Source organism: Myxocyprinus asiaticus, chromosome 30, assembly GCF_019703515.2.
Source record: "Myxocyprinus asiaticus isolate MX2 ecotype Aquarium Trade chromosome 30, UBuf_Myxa_2, whole genome shotgun sequence".
Lineage (NCBI taxonomy): Eukaryota > Metazoa > Chordata > Actinopteri > Cypriniformes > Catostomidae > Myxocyprinus > Myxocyprinus asiaticus.
The window spans coordinates 11,730,967-11,752,104 of record NC_059373.1 but is presented as its reverse complement, the minus strand read 5'-3'; the positions used below and the strand labels follow the sequence as shown (position 1 = coordinate 11,752,104).

At 36.5% G+C, this 21,138-nt stretch overlaps 1 pseudogene; it reads left to right on the top strand.

Moving 5' to 3' along the window:
* LOC127421641 (probable phospholipid-transporting ATPase IIB) overlaps positions 1-21,138 on the top strand; it is a 65,389-nt pseudogene that overhangs the window by 11,130 nt on the left and 33,121 nt on the right.

Genomic DNA, 21,138 nt, shown 5'->3' with positions numbered 1-21,138 from the left:
CTTTTATTTAAGGATAGTGATCATATGAAGCCATTTATCATCACATAGTTGTTTGGCTCCTTTTTAAATCATAATGATAACAGAAATTTCCTGAGGTTACCTGTGGGTTTTTCTTTGTATCCCGAACAATTCTTCCGGCAGCTGTGGCTGAAATCTTTCATGGTCTACCTGACCTTGGCTTGGTATCAAGAGATCCCTGAATTTTCCACTTCTTAATAAGTGATTGAACAGTACTGACTGGCATTTTCAAGGCTTTGGATATATTTTTATATCCTTTTCCATCTTTATATCGTTCCATTACCTTGTTATGCAGGTCTTTTGACAGTTCTTTTCTGCTCCCCATGGCTCAGTATCTAGCCTGCTCAGTGCATCCACGTGAGAGCTAACAAACTCATTGACTATTTATACACAGATACTAATTGCAATTTAAAGCCACAGGTGTGGGAAATTTACCTTTAATTGCCATTTAAACCTGTGTGTGTCACCTTGTGTGTCTGTAACAAGTCCAAACATTCAAGGGTATGTAAACTTTTGATTAGGGTCATTTGGGTGATTTCTGTTACCATTATGATTTAAAAAGGAGCCAAACAACTATGTGATAATGAATGGCTTCATATGATCACTATCCTTAAATAAAAGACTGTGTTTTATTTTCAAAATCATTGCCAGAATTTCACAATTTCTGCCAGGGTATGCAAACTTTTCAGCACAACTGAATACACACACACCGATCAGCCACAACATTAAAACCACCTGCCTAATATTGTGTAGATCCCCCTTGTGCCGCCAAAACAGTGCCAACCTGCATCTCAGAATGCTATTCTTCTCACCACAATTGTACAGAGCAGTTATCTGAGTTACCGTAGGCTTTGTCAGTTCGAAACAGTCTGGCCATTCTCTGTTGATCTCTCTCATCAACAAGGCATTTCCATCCACAGAACTGTCATTCAGTGGATGTTTTTTGTTTTTGGCACCATTCGGAGTAAATTCTAGAGACTGTTGTGCTTGAAAATCCAAGGAAATCAGCAGTTACTGAAATACTCAAACCAGCCCATCTGGCACTAACAATCATCCATGCGATTATCTAATCAGCCAATCGTATGGCAGCGGTACAGTGCATAAAATCATTCAGATTCTGGTCAGGAGCTTCAGTTAATGTTCACATCAACCATCAAAATGGGGAAAAAATGTGATCTCAGTGATTTGGACCGTGGCATGATTGTTGGTGCCAGACGGACTGGTTTGAGTATTTCTGTAACTGCTGATCTCCTGGGATTTTCAAGCACAACGGTCTCTAGGATTTACTCCGAATGGTGCCAAAAACAAAAAACATTCAGTGAGCGGCAGTTTTGTGGACAGAAACACCTTGTTGATGAGAGACAGAGAATAGCCAGACTGGTTCGAACTGACAAAGTCTACGGTAACTCAGATAACCGCTCTGTACAATTGCAGTGAGAAGAATAGCATCACAAAATGCTATTCTGAGATGTGGGTTGGCACTGTTTTGGCAGCACGAGGGGGACCTACACAATATTAGGCAGGTGGTTTTAATGTTGTGGCTGATCGGTGTATATATATTCCGTGGAACACAAATGGAGAAGCCAGGAGAAGTGTTAGCCTCAGTCACCATTCACTTTCATTGTACAGAAAAAGGATTCAATGATAGTGAATGGTGACACACTGAAAAAAAATATGTGTTGGATTTACTTAAAAAGTAAAAAAAAAAAGATTTCTTGTGTGAAGCTTAAATTCTGCCTAACATCTCCTTTTGTGTTCCAAGAAATAAATACATTTGTGAAAAAGGAAAAAAAGGGTCATAAACAAGTATGGAACAACATGAGGGTGAGTACAGTAAATGTACTTGCAGAATTTTCATTTTTGGGTGAACTATCCCTTTAAATGTGCTAAATGTTTTTTTTTTTTTTTTTTTTTTTCATTAAACACCTAATGTTCGGCAAGATAGTTTACCGGCATTTGGGTCAGACTTCGGCAGATCTTGCTAGGCTGTTTAAAGTGAAATCTCTACCCCGAGAACTTGCAGCAGATTTGCTCAGTAATCAGGTTAATGTGTAACTAGCTGTGAAGTAAAGGGGGGGGGGGGGTAACAGCAATCTAACATATCTTTTTCCACTGAGTGTGTAAGCGATCTACTGTATTATGACCGCTGGCAATGTCTTATTCAGAAGAGCGCACCTTGTGTATGTGCCCTTGGCAAAGTTTTTGCAGCTTGTACAATGAATTATGTGTAAGCCAATCAAGTGCGCCTCCAATGCACTTCTGTGATGCCACATATCTCAGCAGACTGTAATATAATAGATCTTAAAGGAATAGTTCACCCAAAAGTGGAAATTCTGTCATAATTTATTCACCCTCATGCCATTCAGAAACCTGTTTGATTTTTCTTTTTTAAGGAAGCACAAAAGCAGATATTTAGGCAGAAGGTTAGGTAGGGCTGGGTATTGATACAGATTTCCCGATTCGATCCGATTCACAAGCTTTAGATTCCGATTTCGATTTGAAAACGATCCACATGGGTTTATTTCAGTTAGAATGTCCCTTTTGCTTATATATGAAATAAATGATTTTCCGGCTAATGATGTTAATTATACAGGGGACCTTCTAACTTGGTACAATACGAAAATATTAATTTTAATAATTATATTTTATTAGTTTTTCATCATTTTGGTCACATTTTGGCTTTTTAAAAAAATAAACAAATCCATGTATTCAATCAATAAATTACATTGTATATTTCATATATATATATATATTTTTTTTTTACGTTTATTGTTTAATTGCATAATTTGTACTATTTGCAAGTATTGACATTGATTTGTTGAACACGTGCTAAAACCGGTACTGTCTCTTTAACAAAACCGCCATTTCTGTAAAAAGCGTCTGTAGATGAGCGCATGTTAATAAGAGAGACTGGAATGCCTTCTTCTCATCTGTGCTATGCATGATTAGAATTAAATGTTTATTTTTTGTTGTTTTTGGTATTAAAAGAGACATTATTCACTGACAAATGGTTCGAGTGGATCTCGTCTTTGGACACGCATTACACAGAACAACTTTTACTCTCAACACACAGTAAAGGATCTCGCTACTGAATACTCCACCACTGTACTACAAAGTCACTGGTGAGGGAAATCTGAACATTTACCAGCCAGTTTAGCCGTACAGCACAAAATTTGATTGCAAATGCGAGTGATTTCCCTCTCATTGTTGTAGAGGGTTGCGCCTAGAGTAAAAGATAGATCTAAGAATCGAAATCGAGATTGTTCAAATGATGATCGCAATGCATTGGAAAGTCAATATTTTTACCCACCCCTAATGTTAGAGACTGACAGCCTCAGTCAGCATTCACTTTCATTGCTTGGAAAAAAGATGCAATGAAAGTGAATGGTGACAGAATGGTGCCTAACATCTCCTGTTGTATTCCACAGAAGAAAGAAAATCATATGGATTTAACATGACAGTGAGTAAATATTTTTGAGGCATGCTGATGATCAGACGTTGCATCAGATTTTCCAGTTTGTCTCTTTTGTATTTATTGGTGCTTTCTCTTTCTTGTTTTGTTTAGGTTATCTACCAGCAGTTTAAATTCTTCCTCAACCTGTATTTTCTGGTGGTGGCTTGTTCTTAGTTTGTTCCATCACTAAAAACTGGATATTTGTACACCTACTGGGCACCGCTGGTGAGTACGGCTAACCTTACGAAGGTGGAAACCGATTGTAATCCTGCCCCGTTCATTCCACAGTATATCTGAACATGTTTTTCTGATCTCTGAACTGTATGTAATTTATTCAGGTTCAGCAAGTGCTGAAGTGGAACTCCTTCAATAATGTTTGGAGGAAACAGCTTTATATGGTTCCTCAACATTTCTGATCTATTTACCAGCTAACAAATATTCCCATCTGACAGTTCATCTCAGGTTTTGTAAATAAATTGTTCTTGTAAAATGTTATATTTATATGTTTAAAAAGTATCTTTTATTAACTGTAAATTTAAAGCGGCACAGGTCTCATTTATTGCTTTATCCATTTCTAAGTAATTAAAATAAATCAATATTTAGCATAATTGCAATTATTTGTCTGTATCTGTTTCCACAGGAAAAGTGCAATTTAAAAGCTCCGACATACAGGTTGGCGATTTAATCATTGTAGAAAAGGTTTGTTGTCCTTTTTGTAGTCCCTTCCACCCTCTTATGTTGTGCAAGGTATCAGCATAAACGTGCTGCTATGTGATCCGTCACATGAAATCCTGTCATTCTTTCAGTGGGACATTGTGTCTGTCTCTCCCCTCGCTGTCTGTAGTTCACTTTAATTGCTTGCTAGGAAAATGACCTTGTTCAATTATTCAACCAAACGCTTAAATTGGACTAATGTTACAGAAATGGAGTCACTAACATACTGTACATATACCCACATATTGTTGATAAGTTCAGCATAGCTAATAAATTAAAGGTACCGTTTACCCAAAAATGGAAATTCTGTCATTAGTTACTCACCCTCAAGTCATTCTGTACAACAAAAAGACAAAGTAATTAGAGTTTGGAACAACATAAGGGTGGAGAGCGGAATAATGAAAGAATTTTCATTTTTGGGTGCACTATTTCTTGTCAACAGCTTATAAGCAATAGTTTTATCCTGGAATGATTTATAGAATAAGAATATGAATGACAGGTGTTTCAATTTTGTGGAAATCTGCAGTGCTTTCCACAAAGTTTTTGTGGGTGTAATATGAAATAAAATCTCAGTAGCTGATTTGAAACACTTCATGGGCAGCAACGAAATTGTGAAATACAGTTTTTATGTTGATACTTTGTAATACTTAGTAAAAATATGCTCATTTTTGTAATCAACTCTGTCCTTCATGTGCTTTAAATAGTGTTTGTTTAGGATTACATCTATGATGCCTAAAAATATTGCGTTGGTTTTGTATTTAGTTTTGAATTCTACCCTTAAAACTTTTTTTATTTTTTTATTTTTTTTAGTTTATATGAATAACATAGAAACGCTGTATGTCCTCTGGCTAATGTGTCATGATTTGTTTTGTAGAATCAAAGAATTCCTGCTGATATGATTTTTCTGAGAACCTCCGAGAAGACTGGTGAGTTTCTGCTCTTCACCTACAGCAATACCTTTTAAGATACCGGTCAACTTCTCCTATGTCATTTTAATTATTTTAACTAGATTTCAAAATTCAAGCCTTCAACATAGTCCTGAACAATGCAGTTTCATTCAGTGCTGAATACTGTCGTGTGATATGCGTGATTAGTGTAATGTCTTGTGAATTATGTAACTGTGAGGTAATCAGTTAAGTCATTAAATTGTGTGTTTGAAGTTTCCTTTCATTCTTTTTATGTACTTTTCTTACACGTTGTCTTAGCTCAGAATTTCACTTAAACCTTTTTCTGCTCATTTTCATTTTACTATGCCATAAAAAAAAAAACTTGCAGATCAGATTTATTTCTAAATGGACATGATTTTAAAAAGCATGTATTAAGCACATAGTATTGCAAGCTTTAAGTGTGCTTTAATAATCAAATTGAACTGGAATTTGAATAACAGGAATTTAAATAATCGGAATAACAGGAACAGGAATTTACTGAATTGAAATTCACAGTCACACAACAGAGGAATTTCATTATTCCCCCACAAGTTTGTGAATCATAATTATGAATTTTAAATAATTATGCATAGTATTTCCGTGATTAAACATGTTCCTCTACTAAGTTCAATTTCATAGTCAAAACCTAATAAAAATTAACATCATAATTGTAATGTATTGATTATTATATATGTTATAGAGTATTTGGAACGTTCTGCTAAATGTTCTTCCATAGTGGTCCATAAAGTAAAAGTTAATTTGTTATACATGAAATAAATGAATTAAATATACATTTAAATAAGTGATATTTCAAATATTAATCATGCAATGTTTTTGGAAATACCTCGTATATTAAAATTAATATATTAATTAGTAAAAAATAAAAAAATAAAATGCACATTTAAAATTTCTTTGACTTTCATTCCATTTGAATTTTTATTCCTTTTTTTTTTTAAATATAAATTACATTTGTACATCCCATTTGCTACCTAATTTCAAATTTAATTCAAATTCAGGAATTGAAGTGGAATTTAAATGCTGTTCTCAATTCACGAACCTCATTAGACAAAAACAGTACAAACATGTGTTACATCAATGTGCTTTTGAAGCTGAAGTGTGTAATTTCTGCACCACTTGCATCACCAAAAGGAATTGCAAAAATTATATTTTCAGACAGATTTTCCGAACCTCCATTGGTCGATCAAACAGATATCCCTGCCCCAAACTTACGGCATTGGTTGAGCCAGTCATATTGTGTCAGGCTGTGTGTGTTTCTCAAAAGAATTGATAGCCAGCTATGGTCACAAGTTCCATAGTTACAGCATAGTTCAACGATTTGGTGTCTCCCGAAACTGTAGTTCTAACGAACATTCGCAAACAGCATCGCACAGTTGTGTGGTTGGAACTACAGCTCTTTACCTGTGAAGAAGCATAGGTCCTTATTAGTTTGATGTGTGGACATCATTTGACTTAGCTGAGGCTTCTATATCTTTCATTCCATATATAGCTTTCTTTCTGAAAACACTTGGACCATGTTTTCATGCATTTAAGAAAACGATTTATTCTAGGGTTTTGCATAAAGCGGCGTTCTGAAACGTCACACGAATGCTGCCGTTTAAAGGATTAAAGGCTGTTAAGAGAAAGTGCTTTATCACATGGTTTCTGACAGAGAACACGGCTTTTATGTGTTCATGTTAACGCACAAGTGGTGTTAATATGTTTTTGAAGAGTATGCATGTGCGTATATGCTCAAGTGCATCTGGGGAAGACCTAAGTCTAATGTAGAGGGAAACCCATCTATTGCAGTGCATTGCATCTGTCGCATTAAAAAGTGCATGTCGCTTTCGTGTCTTCAGCAGCTTTCTCACATTAAATGGCTTTCTAGTGTTTGTGCAAGTGAGTTATTATAACAATATTTAAGTCCTTTTTTTTTTTTACTATAAATCTACATTTTAACTTTTACTTTCAGATGTGAAAGTGAAACTAAACAGGCACCACACATGACTTTCAGATGTGAAGGTGAAAGTGGAGATTTAGAGTAAAAAACAACTTAAATTTTGATCTGTTTCTCCCCCAAACCTATTATAGCTTCTGAAGATATGGATTTAACCACTGGAGTCATATAGATTACTTTTATGTTTCCTTTGTGATTTTTGGAGCTACAAAGGTCTGATCACCATTCACTTGCATTGTATGGACCTACAGAACTGAGATATTCTTCTAAAAATCTTTGTTTGTGTTCTGCTAAAAAAGAATGATACACATCTGGGATGGCATGTGGATGAGAGAATTGTCATTTTTGGGTGAACTATCCTTTTAAATGGCTTTCTTAAAGATGTCTCTACATATTAAGCTAGTTTCTCATAAACATAAAAAAAACTTTAAGGCTTTAAGGCATCTTAAAGGTTCAGGTTCAACACAAAAATATAAAATATTCACACACACACACAAAAAAAATGTTCACCCAGATAATGCACACTGAATTTTCGTGTTTCTCTGAAAGTTTGAATACCTGAATTAATTGTTTGCCATTCTAATAATTATAAAAATGAACCTAGCTAAGTTAAATAAAATGACAAAAGACAAGATTATGGCATAACTATTTTGGATTCTGAATGAACTGAAGGAGTTTATAGAGTTTAAGCCTGAATAGACCTTTACCTAGTACCAAAAATGTATGGTTTTGCTAAAAATAAACAATATTCAACATAAGTCATCAAGGTACCATGATTTTAACCATCAAAAGGCATCATCACTGATCTGCCAGAAAACTGTCACATTCCAAATCACATTTCAACTCCTGTTCTGTACTCGGATGGGTCTGTAACTTTACCCCAGTACGCAGTGAGTGATGTGTCCCACACTCAGACTCTCTCAGGCTGATGGTAGGTAGGCTCATGTTTGATATCACTGTGTATCTGATTTACTGGCCGGAGGGTTTGTTTCACATGGGCTTGTAACTTTACCCCGAGAGACAACTGGAATCCGCCAAACGGCCTGTCTCCCGGTGCCATCGTTGTGGAGATGACACTCACCCCGAGCAAGGGTTCACGTTTGTATTTGCCTTTCCAAAACCACTTAATGTGATCACAGAATTAAAATTTCAGCAAGTTGCCGAATGATTGCTGCAGTAAAGCAGCAGGAGCGGTCGGATCAGGTGTCTGGTGGGCTTGACAGTTTCTAAAACGTCCCTGTTTTTCATACTTTTAGATTCATCTTTAAATGCATAAGTCATTATCATTTGTAAGCAATTCATCAAAGTTTAATTTAGTTTCAATTGTTTTGTTTTGTCTACATTATTGGTTCTCTTTGAAATATAGACTTGTGGCAGGATGTCAGAAGGGGCTTATTTTCATGACAATCACTCTGATTGTGAGTCCGTTTGAGTCTTATTATAATACTTTGCACAAACAAGAGGTTGGGTTTTGGGTAAAGCCTAGAACTTTGTTCATCTAGCTACATTTCTGTTGTTGATTTATTGTGTTAAAGGGATAGTTTGACCAAAAGTGAAAATTCTGTCATGTTTTTCAAAACCTGCCTTTTTTTTCTTCTGTGGAACACAAAGGGAGATATTAGGCTAAATGTTAGCCTCAGTCAGCATTCACTTTCATTGCATTTGTTTTTATTCCATACAATGCAAGTGAATGGTGACTGAGGCTAACATTCAGCCTTACATCTCCTTTAGCGTTTCATGAAAGAAAGTCATATGAGTTTAAAACAACATGACGGCAAATGATAGCGTTTCATTTTCGGGTGAATTATCCCTTTAATTTTTTATTTCTTGACCTTTTGATTTGTGTCAGCAGTATATCTTCTCCATCAGCACGTATGTTTATGCCCAGAAGCCTTAATTGGACATTCACAGTTTCGAGGGGAACTTCACAAGGGTAAGAGAAATGGCTGTTAATTAAGGAATTTTTACGAGGCATCGTTTAGCATGTGTCGTGACGTCATGGTCCCAATTGAAACCTGCTGTTAGATTTTTGTAGAGGTATTTAATGTTGTGATGTTGCCCAGTAAACTAAACCTAACCGCTGTTTTTAATTGCACATTAAAATAACATGGATTCTCATAGTGTGCCTGTTCACATGACTATGGGCTGCAGTGTCTCTGGAATGTAAAACCGGCCAATGAGCCGCATTCCTTACAATGCTGATGACATCATGGGTTGTTAGGCTCCGTCTCACCCCATTGGCTGAGCAGAGTTCCTTATTAACAGCAGATTAGTGCAGCACCGGAGAAGGAGAGAGGGGAAAAAAGAGACCCCCCACATGAAGCCTGTCTTTGTTTGAAGTCTTCACTCTTGGCCACACAGCACACAGGGGCAGAAGATAACTTCCTGCGCTGAGTCACCCTCCTGAGCCTGCTTTCACAAATCTGCAGCTTCCACATACTGTTTCCCACAGTTTTTTATAGTGCAACATGCTTGCTACACCTGATTGGCACAGCAGAGTTTTTTTTAAATAACTTTCATTAAGATCTTTATAGCCATTTAAAAAAATTAGATTATTATATGTTTAATTTTATAATACGTAACAAATGTGTTTTAGCATTTTATGACGCAGTGTTTTGCTAACATAATTACAATTTGTTAACACAGTAATTTACGTGATCTAACTGAACAATGCTTTTACGGAATTTGTTGATCTTGGTTAACGTTAATTTCTTCACGTAAACATACGTTTTTTCATTAAAGTTACATACTTAAACTGTAGTTAATGCATCATAAACTAACGTCCACGAACTGTAGTATTATGATAAATGAACATTTAAAGGAATATTCTGGGTTCGATACAAGTTAAGCTCTATCAACAGCATTTGTGGCATAATATTGATTACCACAAAAAATAATTTTGACTCGTCCCTCCTTTTCTTTAAAAGAAGAACAAAAATAGCAACATTTAAAACAGCAAAAATCAAGGTTACACTACAGAACTTACAATGGAAATGAATGGGGCCAATTTTTAAATTTAATAAATTATAATGTAAATAAAACTCATGTATTATTTGAGCTGTAAGTTGTTTAAATCATAATTTTCACAGTGGTTTGAGGGTTTACAGTGTTATGTTGTCATGGCAACGAAATTGTAAAATTAGATATAACTTTACCCAGAAAAGATTATTAAGTGATTTTTATCAAACTAAAATCATGTTAATACACATATTGCCAACGTCTTGTGACTATACTTTTGAAACAGTGGGTATTTTAACGTTTACGGATTGGCCCCATTCACTTATATTGTAAGTGCCTCACTGTAACTGTGATATTTTTTTTATTTATTTTTTTTCAAAGAAAAGTAGGAATGGAATTATTATTTTTTTTGTGTGTGTAGTAATCAACATTATGCCACAATTTCTGTCGATTGTGCTCAACTTGTATTTAACACGGAATATTCCTTTTACCAAGATTAATAAATGCTGTAAGAAAAAAAAAAATGTTTCATTATTAGTTCATGATACCGAATGCATTAAATAATATTAACTGCGACCTAATATTTTAATGTAGTTTGTTGTACAGTGTTTGTTTTTTACACTGACACAAATTATAGATGCATATAATACAGCCCCTTAAGTTGACGCAAAATATGGTATACAATTATTTTTCTTTGAATAAGTACCTTTAACATTTATAATAAAAATTAATTGACATTGTTGCATTATTCTGTATGTCAGTCGCTCTTAGTATTGGAGAGGTCAGTCCATCTGAAACCTGATGCCTGTATCAAACCCTGATGTTATTTCAGCTTATTTCTGTATTTAAACAGGTGTGTATGTGTACATACTGAGCATTATTTTGGGCATAAAATTGTCCCCAAAAGGGAATTAAATCTGATAAAAACTCATTGAGGACATTCAGGGATGTTCTCAATTAAAACATAAATTAATAATAGTATGTATTAATTAATAGTTTATATAAATGTAATTGATCCTAGCTACTTATATTTTTTTTTTTGTATTCTAAAATAGTAAACATTCATCTTTTAGGGTTAGGGTTCTCTATAGTAATTACAATTAGCTTTATATAAAAATAATAGAAGTCTATGGTATTTTCCCATTTAGATAGTGTGCTTGCTTGAGAGCGTGTGTGTGTGTGTGTGTGTGAGAGAGAGAGAGAGAGGGAAGAAGGAGGGAGTTTCTCTAGATAGAGATTCAAACATAAAACAAACCAGTTCACTCGCTATGGAATTACCTTCTCTTTCAACCTGTTTTATTTGTTTTTTATTTATTTATTTGCAAAGCTAACCCATTTTATTATTGATCAAAGGTCATTGTTCTTTTTAAAAACACTTTTCAATTTTAGGTAGATAATTCTGACAGATTGCAATTGCTACATCTGTCAGCCAAATACAGACACGTGACAAGAGCGTATGGGCCGTCGTGAATAGAGGACACATCTCTTGCTATGAGCGTGAATGTGCATGTCTCTGTGTGGCCCCCTTTCTCACTGTATATTATGCCCTTCTGACAGCGCATAATTAGATATCATCCAAATTCACCCAGCCGCAGATATGTTGTATGGATAAAAGCATTTAAAGATTTAATTTCTGCGCTTCTCCCTGATTTATGGCATGGTGTCAGAAATTCTGTTCTGCTCAGCACAGAGCATGCTAGCACTAAATGAGGCCTTATTATGATGTTCGACAAATGCTGTTTTCATAAACAAGGCAAATCAAGTCAAACCGATTGCGCCGTTCCCTCTAAATGGACTGTGTCGCTTAAGCAGGCATTAGTGTAATTCAATTTTTCGGCTAATTCCCTACTTACCGTTCATCGTGATGAAAGTTCATCGATTCATTTAGTTGTTTGTGGAGTCTGTCATTTTTATTGACCTGCTTTTTAAAGGCCATAATTGATAACCGCTTTATCCAGTGCTGAATAACCATCAGGTTTCCCACAGTCATAGAAAATACCAGGGAAATATTACATTGTGTTTTCCAGACCTGAAAAAGTCATGGAAATAAATAAAATCTTAAAAGTCGTGGATATTTCTGTAGTAAACGCATTTTTGTTGCAAGATTTTGCTCTAAAGCAAAACCAACAGTTTTTTTGGTTGGATATACAGTATATACAGTTTGTCGAGTAAAACTTGCTTGCGAGACATAGTGATGTTTAATTTGTGAGTGGAATTGTTCTTTTGAGTAGATTATATTTAAGTAATTGGTGAAGCAGTTCACAAATAAAAATTATTTAAAAAAGTCCTTATTCAGTTATCCCAAATGACTGAAAAGGTCATGGAAAAGTCATGGAAAAGTCATAGAAAATCATTTGTCTAAAAGTGTGGGAACCATGAATCCAAAATAGATGAAGAAGTATAAAACAATTGGGGGCCTGGGTAGTTCAGTGGTAAAAGACACTGGCTACCACCTCTGGAGTTCGCTAGTTCGAATCCCAGGGCATGCTGGTCTCCTAAGCAACCAAATTGGCCCGGTTGCTAGGGAGGGTAGAGTCACATAGGGTAACCTCCTCGTGGTCACTATAATGTGGTTCGTTCTCGGTGGGGCGCGTGGTGAGTTGAGTGTGGATGGCATGAAGCCTCCACACGCGCTATGTCTCCGTGGCAACGCGCTCAACAAGCCACGTGATAAGATGCGTGGGTTGATGGTCTCAGACGCGGAGGCAACTGGGATTCATCCTCCGCCACCCGGATTGAGGCGAGTCACTACGCCACCACGAGGACTTAGAGCACATTGGGAATTGGGCATTCCAAATTGGGGGGAAAAAGGGGGGGGAGGAAAAAAAGTAGTATAAAACACGATGAATATACATTGTCCTGCTCTCTGATTCAAGCTTTTATTTCTTTCCCCTAGGAGGATTGCGACCCTCCCATCCACGAGAGCTTGAGTATTGAGAACATCCTGTGGGCGAGCACTGTTGTGGCATCTGGTACGCAAAGTCTCTTCCAACACACACACAGAGACATACCACGCCACCTTCTGCACGACCACAATTTTTTGGCTCCCCTAAATTGTATGCTTCTATTATGGAAATATAAGAAAAATGCAGCTCTCCAAGGTCTGAAATACTCAACACAGGTCAAAAATCTTTTGAGTTTGTTTTAGAAGAGTGTGCTGTCGATACCAAGGCGATTAGCCAGCATCACTCAAATCTTTCCCATTTGTTTGTCACTTGAGATTGCCATACTCATCTGCTACTGTTCAAACAATCTCAGAGAAATATGAGGAGCCATTAATGGCAAGCCAAAGTGTCTGGCTCTTTGCAGTCCTCTCCCTGTGGTGCAGATGAAACTTTTCCCCAAAGAACAGACCCAAGATCAGTTTTGCTGCTATGCTTTCACCGACATCTCCTAGGGGTCTGTTGTGTAGAACCTGATCTCAGTCCAACAATAACAGCAAGGCCATTTCTTCAAGTGGCGGGCACTTGTGCCAGCAATCGGCCCTTCATTGATCTGTGGTTGCCCGTTTCTTGGTTCTCCTGGGGGTTTTAGAGGTTCCTCTCATTCTCTAGCTTGGTGTGACCTTCAGCAGAAGAAAGTTCTTTCACGTCTCCCCACAAAACGCAATGACGTCATCTCATGCAACCAAGCAGACCCAACACAAAACACCATCGGGCGAGGAACAGATATGCCCTAAAGCCCTAGCCCATTAAACACCCCCTTGAGAGCAGTGTAGGTTTCGTTCTTTCCAAACATGGCACAATGTATCAAGCTTAAAGAAAGTGGAAAAATATGTGTGTTGTTTGCACCACTAGCCTCATCAAACAGAATAGCAAAAATGTCTGTTTTCAAACAGGTTTCCTGAAAACTTCCTATTTGTTAAGCCAATGTCACTGTGTTGGGCTGGTTGATTTTCAAACAAACAGAGCAATTTGAAAGTACCACAGAGCCATAGTGTTTACACTTTTTGGAGAAAACAGTCTATTTATATTCAGTTGTGATAAGAAAAAGTATTTTAATATCTAAAAAATACACACTTCTCCTTTAAGTTTGGTCGCACCATATTTTATGTTGTGTTACTGTGTTTTAACAAAAGTTGAACTTTGGATGTTCCTCATTTAGCAGTAAGGCTACATACTCCATCAGTAATTAGTTTACTTTAACGAATCAGCCCATTACCAAGCAGCACCATTGATCTGACTATAATAGGCCTAATTGTAACAGTTTATTTCTGGGTGTCCCACATATTGAATCATTTGTCTCGGCTGCATCCGTTAACTGGAAACACACTTTTTGAGCTAATTGTTCATTAGACCAGCCAGAGACATGTTGCCTATTTATTTATCGTCCTCATTGTTTGCAATTGCTCATCCCATTTTGTCTTTTTTGCAGGTACTGTCATAGGCGTGGTGATTTATACTGGGAAAGAGACTAGAAGTGTGCTGAACAATTCACAGTCCAAAACAAAAGGTGGGTAGTTTCCCTCCCAAAGGTTAACCACCCAAAAATGACAAATCTGTCATCGTTTACGCACCTTCATGGTGTTTCAATCCTGTATTAGTTTCATTCTTCTGCGGAACTCAAAAAAAGATATTAGGCAAAATGATAACCTCAGTCACCATTCACTTTCATTACTCCTTTTTTTCATACAATGAAATTAAATGTTGACATCTCATTTTGTTCAGCAGATGAAAACAAAAATATCAAGTAAATGGTGACTGAAGCACCGTATCTTTTGTCTAACCTAATTTTGTGTTCCATGGAAGAAAAAATGTCATATGTGTGTAAATGATGACAGAATTTTCATTTTTGGGTGTACTATCTATTTATAGGGGTAGTTCACCCGAAAATGAAAATTCTCTCATCATTTACTGACCCTCATGCCATCCCAAATGTATATGACTTTCTTTCTTCAGCAGAACACAAACAAAGATTTTTAGAAGACTATTTCAGCTCTGTTGGTCCTCACAATACAAGTGAATGGTGATCACACCTTTGTAGCTCCAAAAATCGCATAAAGGAAACTAATTCATAAGACTCCAGTGGTTAAATCCATATCTTCCGAAGTGATGTAATAGGTGTGGATGAAAAACAGATTGACAGTTAAGTCCTTTTTTTACTCTAAATCTCCACTTTCACTTTTACATCTTAAAGTCACATTTGGTGCCTGATTAGTTTTACTTTCACATCTTGAGTGGAAGAATTAGAGTAAAAAAGGACTTAAATATTGTTCGGTTTCTCACCCACACCATCACTTCTGAAGATATGGATTTAACCACTGGAGTCTTATGGATTACTTCTGTTTCCTTTATATGATTTTTGGAGCTACAAAGGTCTGATCACCATTCACTTTCATTGTATGGACCTACAATGAGAGATTTTTCAAAGAATCTTCATTTGTATTCTGCTGAATAAAGTCATACACATCTGGGATGGCATGAGGGTGAGTAAATTGAAATAAGTTTCATTTGTAGGTAAACTATCCTTTTAAGGGCAATATGTTTCTAAAGTATGAGCTGCAATATACTGTGATCTACATTTGTGTTGTCAATATGGGCTAGACATTACACCGGGACTGTTTTTCCTTATTGTAACCTTTCAATAAAGACTTGAAGAGGACAGAATAAAAATGGCGAAACAGATGAAGTGGTTTTCATCCCTGATCTTAGTGGCGAATTTGGACCTGTCGATGTGAAAGGTCAACCCCAGAGAGATTAATCTAGAGGGAAATTAACCAACCAAAGACTTGCGTGACATTTGTGGCAGAACCTTCTGAATTCCCTTAATGATTAGATACAGTGGATGTCAATGCTGTAAAAGTAAACAAAAAAAAAATAAAATAAAATCCCATTACACTCATTACCCCTCCTCTAACTGACTTTGGTGTTTTTCTTTTTTAACTTGTTCACATGTTTGCGAGTGCTGATTTTGGTTTGCTTGTATTTACTTGCACACGTGCGTGTACTAAACACTGCCTTCATCATTAGATAAATCTTATCAGAAATTATATCATTAGTCAGCCAATTTTTACTATAATATATGTATTCATAACTCGGAACCAAATTGTGAAGTTTAGAAAGCATCCTTGGAAATAAAGGCTATTGAGGGTGGAGTTTTGTTTTTAGACCCAGCTATGCATGGCATAGCGGTTTTCTGAACGTTACTTGCTTGGCTTTTGATGTAAGAGTCAATGTGAAACAATGTATGCCACCTTTACTTTAGAAGTCGGCATATTTTTGATTTGAAACAGGATATTAATGAGAAAAAATGTAGGGCGGGACTTTTATCTAGGGTTGCAGCAACTAATCGATAAAATCGACCATTATCGATAATGGAAATCATTGACAGTGAATTGACATGTTGACAGAGGGTGTGTGCTGTTTAATCCGCTTGAGAGTTGTTTCCGCATTTGCAATTTGTAAAAAGAGTTGTTTACCGCTATTTTATATGTTTAACAATGTATACATGTTATGTATTCATAATCAGGCGCGTATTTACGCGTTTCGCTAAACTGTTGCGAAAAATGCGAGTCTCCGTTAAACTTCACAGAGCAAACGAGCATTCACATCAATCAAACCATTTGTGCAAATCATGTGTTCTGCTTTCATGGAGGTCAAGTTGTGCCAGTTTTAAAAGTGTTTTATAGATGATTTCTCCTCCTTATGCGAGCGCATGTAATACAATGTGCAACAGTGCTATTTTCAGCACGAGAGTGAATTTTCACTGCGTTTACAGATAATGGTACTATATTAAACTGTGTATAATGCTGAATATAATGTAGAATAATACTAAGGGTCCTGATATTTGACAGTCCTCCTGATAATGCCAAATGTAATGTCTGATTTTACCAGTAAATTTATACCATGGCAAACATTATTTTACTGGATAGACACATTTTTGAAAAAAATAGTTTAGAAACATGTAATCAGTGACAATACTATGTACAATATTACTTTAAAATACTTGCAATGTACGTAATCAGTGACTGTGTACAAGCATATGCATCTAACAGAAGTATGTATCTCAGAATCAGAATTATTAATATTTCTGTTGTGGTGTCACCATTGATTTTTCTGTCCCACTCCATCCCGATGGATCAATACACAATGAACAGTAATTTTTGTTAAGTTTTACAAGGAAAGGAGCTGTTATGCATATGTCCTCAAATTAATAATAATAATAAATTCATACTTTTCATGATTCAGGCTTTGTTCAAAGTTTTATGAAAGTATAGAATCGTGAATTCAGTACTTTATCTTTTCAATAAAGAAAGTGTGTGTGTGTGTGTATGTGTGTGTGTATATATATATATATATATATATATATATATATATATATATATATATATATATATATATATATAAAATACAGGAAATACAATTTTGGGTTTTATTCAATTAATCGATGAAATAATTGAAGATTAATCGATTATCAAAGTAATTGTTAGTTGTAGCCCTACATTTATCAATCAGTAATTGATCGGATCATGGAAAGTGGAAGAAAAAGATTACAAAGAACTTTTTTCACGTGTACTGATAAATTGTTTGCAGTAAGACCAGGAATGTGAAATAAAAATGTTTAGATTTCATGTTGACTTTAAGGACATGCAAGGCCTAAAGCTTATTACACCTTATTCTTCATCCATGAAAAACCCATATATTGTCAAGGCCAGTCAATCAAGCAATATTAATCCCACTAAGAAGATTAGCAAAAGAGAACACTCCCCCTAGTGCCAATTCTGAAATCTACTGACAGCCTTGTAAATGGATAATGGGAATTTTCTTGTTTCAAATATTTTAGCGAATTTTGAGCAAATATTGCGTAAAATAAATGTTCCTTTAAAGGTGTACTCATTAATATTGTTTGTTGCAGTGCATATTAAAACACTCCATTACTGATGTCATTGTAAAAATTCAGTCATGCATGATTAAGGTTTTCCGCCAGTGAAAGAGTCCAGTTTTAGGCGATTATTGAGATAAACTGAGTAACGTTCGGCTGGTCATGTGATCTCAACATAACGGCACTCATGAATGTTTTCCCAGCACCATATGTAGAATAAAGTGGCTTTTACTCTATAAAAAAAAAAAAAAAAATACATAAAATAAAATAAAAAAAAATACTATTCTACTATTAATATTTCTTTCTGTTTAAAGGTTTTGCAGTCAGCAAAATAATTAGTGCACCTTTAAACAATATGACGTAATTTTATCAGCAATCGGCCAATATACTGTACTTTCTACATATCAGTATCACAAAAACCTGTCGAGAAACCCATATTGCTTGACCACTTTTCTTCCTGTCATGAAGTGTTTCAGATCCTGTCATGCATGCTGGTAGGTGTGATCTCAGCTGCTCTAGCAGAGCTCATAGATCTGCTGTGTTCTGTGTGCAAGTTGCGTCTGGGAGTGGAATTCAATATCTCAAGGAGATGATGTCAGAGGTGCCAATACAGAGAACGAGACGGGGTGGGAAAGTCGATACGACTCTGCGAAAGTTACAGAGAACGTTTTCGCCTCTAATAATCTGTTGTGACATTCCTTGCACAAAGCTCTAAGCTCTCACTAGAAGCTGCTGACAGCACATAAGCTATCACTTTACACAGTATGTGCGAGCGTGTGTCTGTCAATGCAGTAATATGGAGCGATATTCTCTTTGAGGATCGAAACCTTGGTGGCATGAGGGATGTGACAGCTCTCTTCGCTAACCGAACATCTCACTACTCTGGGAGATTTGAAAAGAGCATCTCACTTGCTTCCAGTGATGTTTAAGCAATGTATAGATGCACATTTAGAGTTAAAGGGATTGTTCATCCAAAATGAAATTTCTGTAATTTACTTACTTTCATGTTGGTCAAAACCTGTACCTTTTTTTATTTTTAAATTTATTTGCAAGCCGCTTTCAACTTGCAGCTCAATGTGTCAAAGCATGTGCAATAACTGCTAGGCCACAGCTACAACAAAAAGCTTGGTTTTAAAAGATTTGTAAGTCAAATTATTTGAAATCTGTAACTATGTAAGGGATAAACATAGTATATAAAGCAGAAACTGTTTAGCTGAGATGGGCCACTTCTATTAAAATGAATGGGAGAAATTGGAATGCCCAGCCAAGGAGCTCTAGCGCCCAACGGTCAATGGATGTAGAAAGAAAGTCCTGCCTTACTGGTTAAAGAGCCAATCACCTTTTAGGTACAGACATCGTCTGTCAATCAACTCGAGAATGCGCATGCACATTAGCAAAACAAACTGCTAAAACTGCATTTTTCGGTGTAATCTGAGGTAAAGCACAATTTATAATACCAGTGTTGTTTGATTTTATGGCTGATTTAAAATATGTTTTTTAATCGTTATCTTGAGCAGCTGTTTTTGAGATTTTGGTGTTTCCCCATTCAAGTATTAGGAGTTGCACTGTCATGACTGGAACTAGCCTTGCGGGAGCATTCCAAAGATGGCAGGCAGTGGACCAACTTGCTAGAAAGACTTTGATATAAAGTCAACCAACTCTTCATTATTGTAAAATAAACACCAACAGTTGCCTAGGACAGTGGTCAAATATACAGTTTAGCTATCATTATATAAAATATTTGACCACAGAATGCCTTGATTGACCAATCAGAGTCAAGTATTCAAGTATGTTCAGATGTTATGGATACAATACATTTATGGTATATGAAAAATTATACTGATTGTAGATTTCTAGCATGGTTGAATAAATACATTCTCTTGCAGTAGCAGTTTAAACTTTGATCAGTGTATTTGAGCCAATAGTTTTGGAAGTCATGTATCTGGGAAGAGTTTAGAAAACATGATTAAGCCATTTCTAGGTTTCATTTAAGTCTCACCTCACCATACATGGCATGTTCCATTAAGCTGTATTGCATACCCAGTTCCTAGAGTACTAGTATAATGCCATATTGTTGTAACAGCCTCAGTGTACTTGATGGATTTCAACCAATGAATATTCATTATGCAGGCACAAAGTCGTCATCAAATTTCACACACAAAACATACAAGCAGCGAGGGCAGGTTGAATCATTCCTTTCACTTTAAACGAGGCCCGGATGAATAGAGTAAAATATGCGCTCTCGATTCATTGATAGCATCTTCAGCTTGAGGTAATTGAGTCGCTTTTTCCTCCCAGCTTGAATGAATAACGACTTCACCCGATCCCTGGCCAGCTTTGCAAAATTCAGCCTCTGCATTGTTTTGCCCCCATAAAGGGGGATTCCTCCCTTTCAGCTGGGAACTGTGTACTCTGTCTTAATTTTTCTTCATTTTAATCCTTCCATTTCCCCCTTTTTCCTCACTAGCTGAAGCATGAAGCTTGCAGTGGGGCGACAGGCCATCGTAGGGGTTTGCCAAACTATAACTGATCAATCAGACAGCACCCCTCACTCCCAGTGTCTCCCAGTTTACTCCAGTCCTCCGGGGACTGGGGGGGCATAGCCATTTGGGGGATTAATTTTGCTTGCATTTTTTTTTTTTTTTTTTTTTTGTCTTTTCTGTTCAACTTGTCCATTCCCCCCTCCTCCTTCCCCCTGTCCTTTTCACGCAGATTCTTTTTCTCAGGGGATGGTGTTATGTGTTGCTGTTTTTATGAGTGCGCTGGCAAGATGAAAGGCCTCAGTGTTTTCACGCAGGCCGCGCCGTTGGCCCTTGCCAGAGGGAAACAAGAAAAAAACTTCTTTTTTGACATAATTTTCCCACATATTCCATTGGCTTAGGGACATACTTGAGAGAGAAAGAGGAAAAACTCAAGCTCTTTTGTCAGGGGGCCGTTTCTATGAAGAGGCATTCTGCTTTTATTTTTCCGGTTTTGCCTCCTGTGCTTTTCACCGAGGGATGACAACAGCAGTGAGCTTCTTGGTTAAATGGCTCTCATCATTTCTCTCATTCGCACACACTATTAGCATGAGAAAGAACGGCGGTCTGGAATAGGCCTGGAGGGCATTGATCAGTGCTGGCTTATGGGCAGGTTGTTTTATTTTACATAAGAGTAACATTTCAGATCCTTCAGATGAGAGGAGCCCTCAGCTCAAGGTTCTTGTTCTCACAGGGATATCACATGCCGTGAGAGCTTTTGAACCAAAAGTCATGTGTAGGGCTGTCAATCAATATAACATTTTTATAGAGTTA